General features: G+C 44.0%; 1 long non-coding RNA gene across 1 annotated transcript; it reads left to right on the top strand.

Annotated features, from left to right (window-relative positions):
* Positions 1-2,231: 2,231 nt before the first annotated feature.
* On the top strand, positions 2,232-7,139 carry Gm5600. The gene is made up of 3 exons (XR_001778350.1): positions 2,232-2,530; positions 4,636-4,728; positions 7,104-7,139. It is a non-coding gene; the product is annotated as a predicted gene 5600 (long non-coding RNA).
* The last annotated feature ends 337 nt before the right edge of the window (positions 7,140-7,476 follow it).

Raw genomic sequence — 7,476 nt, 5'->3', positions numbered from 1 at the left:
GGGACCAGAGGACCTGGCTATAACACTCAAGTGACCGGTGACCCACTTCTGTCAGCCAGGACCCACAACATCCCTAAGGAGAGAGACCAGCTGGAGGCCAGTGTTCGAACTCAAGAGCCTGGGGGGTGGACATGTGGTACTAACAGTCATCAGGAGCCCCTTCAGGGTGAGAATATGAGTAAGTACCCCAGAAGAGAAAACAAATCAGCTCAAGCAACTATCAGAACTGAGGAACCTGACACCAGACGAGACGCCATTTTTCGTATAAGCCATTGTTAATCCTTTCTTCTCTCCTACCCCCATTACCACTTGGGGAGAATGGACCACGGAGAGGCCAGGTGGGAAAATGGGGTTACCAGATGTAATGGATTATTTTACATAATAAAATAAAGTCAACTGGACACAATCTAGAGTCATTAAGGGAGGCATACCAACGAAGGGTTGTCTAGATTAAGTTGCTCTGTGGGCAGCCTGTGAAGGATAATCTTAATTGGGGTGAGTGGAAATGTCCACTCTCTGTGGGTGGCTCCATTCTCTAAACAGATTCTGGAATGCAGAATAGTGGAGATAGTGGGTCAAACACTGGCAAGTATGCACTAATCCACTTCTTCTGCTCTCTGGTGTGGATTTAATGCATGTGATTAGCTGCTGACATTTCATACTGCCTTGATTGTCCTGCAGAGATGAACAGTACCTGGATTGTGCGCCAAGTAAACCCTGTGATGGGTCTGGAGTCATTCAGAGATTCACCAGCCTGGCCATTAATGCATTTTATCAAAGAAGCGGCTTTTATTCAGATAACCAGGACACCAGGTTTACACCAGGACTTGGGATTTCTGAACTCAGGACCCAGCCACCTTAGCCAAGGATTTACAAAGGAAAAGAATACAAAGCTACAGTTTGTTCTCATGCAAGCAGATGGTCTTGTGCAAAGCATGCTTGTTTACAGAAACAGAAACTACAGGAAAAAAATCTAACCCTTAATGGTCCTTAGCATTTGAAGGTCTAGTTTTGCTTTGTAGTTCTCTTAAGAACAGAGATTTTAAACTCTCAAACATAATGTTATCTATCAACATAACAATATTCATTCCAACCTTTTCTCCCGTAAGTTGCTTTCGTTGGGATATTTAATCACAGCAACGGGAAATGAATGGAAGGTACCAGCTACTCCATGCTCTTCTCCCATCTTAGTGTCAGCCTGTGCTGAGGGAGAAGGAGAAACACAAACTGAACCAGGCTAGAGTCTGAGGCTAGGCTTTTTAATTTCTAAGAGTGCTGCTTGCCATTTAACGTGATCAAAGAATTATCTAATCCCTGCGATTAAACAGAGGAATTGTGAGTTTGTGGGAGAATTATATAGAGCAGGTAGAGACTTAACCCTTCCAAATAAATTGCCAAGGTGTTATGACTGACACAAACAAAATGGCATTTGTTGAAAGAGGGGTGGCCTGCTCAGCATCCCAGTTACATTTTTACTTGTGATTCTCATCTGAGCTGGCTTACTGTACAGCAGGAAGCTAGTGTAGTTTTTGTAGGTCTTGGGAGGTAGGGGAACAAAACTGAAATGCAGTCCTCCTGGAGGGAAGATGTTGCTGCCTGTGCCGCCACCACTCTGCACTAGAGATGCCTAGGGCACCACACAGCTGATGATCCCCTGCCAGCCAGGTCCTAACACAGGCAGGAGTTAGGCTGTGAGAAAAAGATCACTAAAGAGCCAAGTTGGAGCCGGGCAGTGGTGGTGCATGCCTTTAATCCCAGCACTTGGGAGGCAGAGGCAGGTGGATTTCTGAGTTCCAGGCCAGCCTGGTCTGCAGAGTGAGTTCCAGGACAGCTAGGGTTATACAGAGAAACTCTGTCTCGAAAAACAAAACCAAACAAACGTTTGTTTAAAAGAGTCAAGCTGGCACCTCCTTCCTCAGACACACAGCACTCGCGCATGCACGCACGCACACACACACACACACACACACACACACACACACACACAGGCATGATGACTTTGGCTTAGCCACCACAGTGACTCTGAGCCATTCTGCTTCCCTGAGCATCTCTGCATCTTGCTCTCTGTAACTAGAGTGACTAAAAGAGATGAATGTGTGTGTGTTGAGGTTCTGGGGTGGGGGAGGTTATAGCTCATCTCTGTCTGAAACACCTGCTGAATCAGCAGGGGGCTCCCACAGCAAGCAGATGGTCCACTCAAAATAGAACAATGTGAGACCAATCTATTTACAAAAGGCACTTGCAAAGGGGCTAGTGAATGGTGGGGTATCCTGGGCCTCACATACCTAGGACTAAGGGGAAGCTGGAAGGCAAATACTTCCCAAACATGTCTGGGAGCCCCAGGATGTAGGAAGAGTTGGAGACCTTCTAAACCATTTGTCTAAATATTTGAAATTTATTACTTGAGTCATCAAACCACTAAAGGAAGTGTGTTCTAACTGTTGCCTCCGCAAATCCCCATGTGGCAACCTGAAAGACTTAGTTGGAAGCCATAATTCTTGGACTGTTCACAACTCCGTGCTGGAACAAGGTAGGTAAGAAGGGACTCCAGCCCTCTCCACCCTGACTCCCACCCCATTCCATTCTGTCATCTCTATAACCTCTGTTGTGTCTCAGAGAAAGCTTGCTCATATGGACACTCAGGCCTCATGCTGACCCCAGCACTCCCCACAAAGAATTCACATTCCCTGCAGAGAAAGAGTACAGTCTGCGAGGGTGACAGAATGGAGGGGCAGGCACATACGTGTCTCTGTTCTTCCTACCCTGAATCCTGGGAAACCTTTTATAGTTCTCCCTCACAATGATGGCTCTCTCTCTCTCTCTCTCTCTCTCTCTCTCTCTCTCTCTCTCTCTCTCTCTCCCTCTCTCTCTCTCTCTCTCTCTCCCTCCCTCCTCTCTTTCTTTCTCTCTTTCTTTCTCTCTCTCTCTCTTTCTTTCTTTCTTTCTTTCTTTCTTTCTTTCTTTCTTTCTTTGCCATGTCCTTTTCTACTTTCAAGTCCTCCAGTATAGATATGACTTCTGCCACTGCAATTTCAGTTTCTTTGAAATCATTCTTACCGTGGTGTTATCTGTTTCTTCAGAGATTGAACCATTCCACCCTGCTCCTTAAACAAGAAGGTAAACAACTCAGATAGCTTCAGGAAGTCCCTGAAACTGACCAGATTTACTAAATGGTCCACTCAAAATAGAACAATGTGAGACCAATCTATTTACATACATTTGCAAAGGGGCTAGTGAATGGTGGGGTAATCCTCCCTGCCAGCGTTAGCAATAACAGCTAAGAGTCTCTCTTAAACAAGCTAAAGTTCAGAGAAGACTCCGAGAGACCAGGAAGTGCCATCTATGTAACATGAGAGTCATAAATAAAAGATCCATGCCCTTATTAGTTGATAATGTAACATAGGAACAAGTCTATCTGCAGGGGATCTTTAGTCAGAAAAAACTTAAATATGATTATAGCTTACTTGAAATTGAATCAGGAAAACATAGACTTTGCTATGTTCATGATTCCTGTATTTAAAAGTTATGGTTGCAGTGCATGTAGTAAAGTCAGTATTTTTTGGCATTTGAGACGTTATTCCAATTTGAAGTCCAAATGGACAAGTCTACTGGGGAGAGTAGGAAGTAGGGGTTCTTATCTGAAAAGCAGCTGTGTATGTGTGTGTGTCTGCTGGGTGTATTCTGTATGTGTGTCTCTGTGTGTTTGTGTACTTGTGTGTATATGCTGTGTGTATGTATATGCATGTGTGTTTCTCTGTGTGTGTATGTGTGTGCACACACACATTCATATGCATGCACTTGTATTAGTCTATATGTGTCTATGGGTATGTGCATGTTCATTCTGTGTGTATGTGTATGTGCTTGTATGTGTCTGTGGGTATGTGTACGTTGGTGTGCATGTCAGTTCTCTCTCTCTCTCTCTCTCTCTCTCTGTGTGTGTGTGTGTGTGTGCTTGTATGTATCTGTATGTGTCTGTGGGTATGTGTATGTTGGTGTGTGTGTGTGTGTGTGTGTGTGTGTGTGTGCATTTGCATGTCTATGACCAAGATCTGGAACTAGCAGGGAGAAACAAGGCCCTGCCCTTCCAATCATAGTATAGACTAATGGGGGTTATATGGGAAGTTGCCTATTTTCCTGAAAAGCCAAGGAAGTCTGGGAGATGGGTTTGGGGCTGGTAGAGATAACCCAACAAGTGTGAAGGACAGAAAGACCCCCAATGGGAAATGCACTGGGGACAGAACCATTGATAACAAGTCTTTACAGCTTTGCTTCAAACATCTTTGTTTAGGGCTTAGACTTGCTAGAATTTCCCTGCATTAACCTCACTATCTAGTAAAGTTTAACTGGGGTGTCAGACAAAGCCATTTCTGCTTCTGTGATGTCAGTCTTTAGCATGTAGCATTCCAGAAGATTTGACAGTGGTGACAGCTAGAACCAATGAAGATCCTCTAAGAGAGAAGACAGGATTGGTAGAGAAGTCCCCACACTCAAGTGGCCTGTTTCCTCCATCCTGGGAACACCTGAGCTTTGCTGTAACAAAAAGCCAGGATGAGATGGTTCTAATGTCGTCTTGTGTCTTGGTCCATGGTTCCCACAAGCTCTCACCTGTTCCTTCTGTTCTCTGTGGCACTACAGGAGAAGCACACATGTCTACCAGGAAGACACCACCAGGAGGGGAGGTCACAGAGACAGTGGAGGTGCACAGCCTCCCTCCTGGTCCTCTGATGGGTAAAAGCTTCACTTACAAGTTCTAGAACTCTGAAACATTTAACCCACTGCAGGCCTTCTGCTTACACAAACTTGAACCTTAATCATTCCCTTTATTCCCATGGATGTGATAAGACTCTGCACCCATGTACAATGGAGTTGAACCACGGGTTAAGGGGAAGTTCCCTTCATCCAGACATGACTTGTAGTCCCTGTTTTACTCCACCAAAGCTTATTTCAGGTCAGCCTCAGGAGATCATTCTCCCAGGTCAGTCTCAGACAGTATCACTGATTAAATGCTCTCTGTAGAATGAGGAGCTAAAGAATGGAAATTATAATGAAGAGAAAGACAGGTGATGCTTTTGGGATGAGGTCAGTCTTTCTCCAACCTCCACTTGCTATTCATAACCCCCTTGTCACTTCAATCAAATTTCCTGGCCATTCCACATCCTGGTGTCTTTATTGTGAATGGAGGAGCATGGCCGTGTTCCTTAAACTGTGGGCTGCTTTGCCAACATTAAGAGATGTAGCATGCAGAAAGAATGCTAGACCTCACCTGAGTCTGTCTCCTTCCCTCTGCCCTAGTGGAAGCCTATTATGGGTGGGTCAGAACATGGACAGCTTGACCCACAACACCACAATATGCACTGCTTGGTTCTCTCCTTTCCAAATAAATTGTTTCATTAATTTTCTGGCAAAGAAAGAGAAGAAGAGCTGGCCGCTTGCCAGGGTTAATGGGATCCTTTTGTCAGACTTTGTGGCCTGCAATGAACCAAGCTTTTACCCAGTGTTAATCTGCAGGGCACCATAATCCGAATTAGACAGTGTTGCAAGTCTGATGCTCAAGGATGCAGAATGTGTTGATTCTAAAGCACTGGTCCTGGAGGCAGCTATAGGTTAGATTCAAAAGGGGAAACTCCAGAGCAGGGCCCAGGCTGCTCCCATAAGCATCCAGGCTGAGTTGATCTGCAGTTTCCGGGCATCAACGTTGCTTTTAATGGCAATAGCAATGAAGAATGAGCCCTTTGAGGGGAATTGGGTTCTTCGAACACTGCATCCACAGGCAGACGTCAGCTGCAGAAAAAGTACCCGTTGGCTCTGTTTCTGCTCTTCCATAACCTTGTCCTCCATCTTGCCACTTCAGTGATGGCCCCTGTCTACCACCAAAATGCCTCTGGACCTCCTATAGTCTCCTGGGTCCATGGTGCCAAGATGGTAGAGTGTACGCTGAGGGGATAGAGAATGCGAATGAAATGCCTCTTCTGCATTGGTCCAAAGACCTGCCTGATGAGCATTTCCAAAGATGACTGACTGTTGCTAAGGACCTACATCCTCCATAGAATTTTCCCCTAGGGGCTGGTCATTAGCAACATGGAAGTGAGGGGTTATCTGGTCAAAAGAGATGTCATCTTTCACAACATCTGTGTCCTTGTGCTGAATTCCTCTGCAGAGCCTGGATGTTTCGATCTCCCGTTAAACCCCAGTGTCTGTTTCTAGACTTGCAGAAACCCAAGTCTCCAGCACCGCTTTACTCAGGGCTGAGCTTCCCCTGGGGCTCTGCCATCATCATAGCATTTCATGCATCGTTCAGTCTATTATAAAAATGATCCTCAAATGTTTTTTTATCATGAGATGCCATAGGTTCCGTGAGATATTCAAGCAAGACAAAAGAGAAGACAGTGTGTTTCCTTCCCCTCTCTCAGTGGTTGCCACTCTCCAGAGTTAACTGCCTTCGGGTTGGTGTATATTATTGTAGGTCTTTTACAAGGGTTATATTTTAACATTCATCATTAGAGCACAGGTACATGTTACATAGAACACTTGGTAGTAAATTTCCAGTCTCCTTGACCGTGGGTTCAAACATTTGCATGATGCTTCAATGAGTTTGGAGGTGCTGTAAACAGGCATTTGCCAAGTGTCAATTAAATGGTCATTTTAAATTTTTCATGATTATAACTAATTATACAATAAACGTCATTATGTACCTTTTTCATTTGGGTCATTTACATTGGTTTGATTCCCATAAATGGAATTACTTAGCAAGAGAAAACAATCTAAAGAAGCAATTTACAATTTAATAGGGTGATAGGAAAATAAGAAAGATACATTGCCAAACAACTTATTGCTTAAATATGTTATAGTTCATTTGTATTATTAAATACTACAAAGCCATTAAAATAAAGCTACAGGAGAAAATTTAATATTATGAGATTTACTCTGTGTAATAATTTATAAAACAATGTACCCAAAATTATACATAATTTGCATAAAAGCCTTTACAATTTTATGTGCATAAGTAGTATAAAGGCATTTAAATTTTTCTATTTATTCTTGTTCATGTGTATGTGTGTGTGCCCACTGTCTGGATGGGCACCATGTACATGCTGTGCCTGCAGAGGCCAGAAGAGGGCAGAAGATCCCCTGGAACTGGAGTTATAGGCAGTTGTGAAATGATGTGGACACTAGGAACCAAACTCCAGGTTCTCTGTAAGTACTCTTCATAGCTGAACCTTCTCTCCAAACCCATACACAAAAGAATTCTCATAACCAATGTATACCAATGCAGTTTATACATGAGTACTGTTGGGGTCCAGGAGTCGCCCCACAAACCACATGAACACTGATCTCAGTCAGACAGGATGGTTGACTAAGCACACACTAAAAACTGATCAACAGGGCAACAGCTAAGGCTGGAGGGCTAAAAGCTGCATGCTGGACATTTTTAAGGACCAGCTTACAAAGGCTAAAACCCCAAAGCAAGCAAACAAA

This window comes from Mus musculus, chromosome 7, assembly GCF_000001635.26.
Source record: "Mus musculus strain C57BL/6J chromosome 7, GRCm38.p6 C57BL/6J".
Taxonomy (NCBI): Eukaryota; Metazoa; Chordata; class Mammalia; order Rodentia; family Muridae; genus Mus; species Mus musculus.
This window is presented reverse-complemented; position numbering and strand designations above follow the sequence as displayed.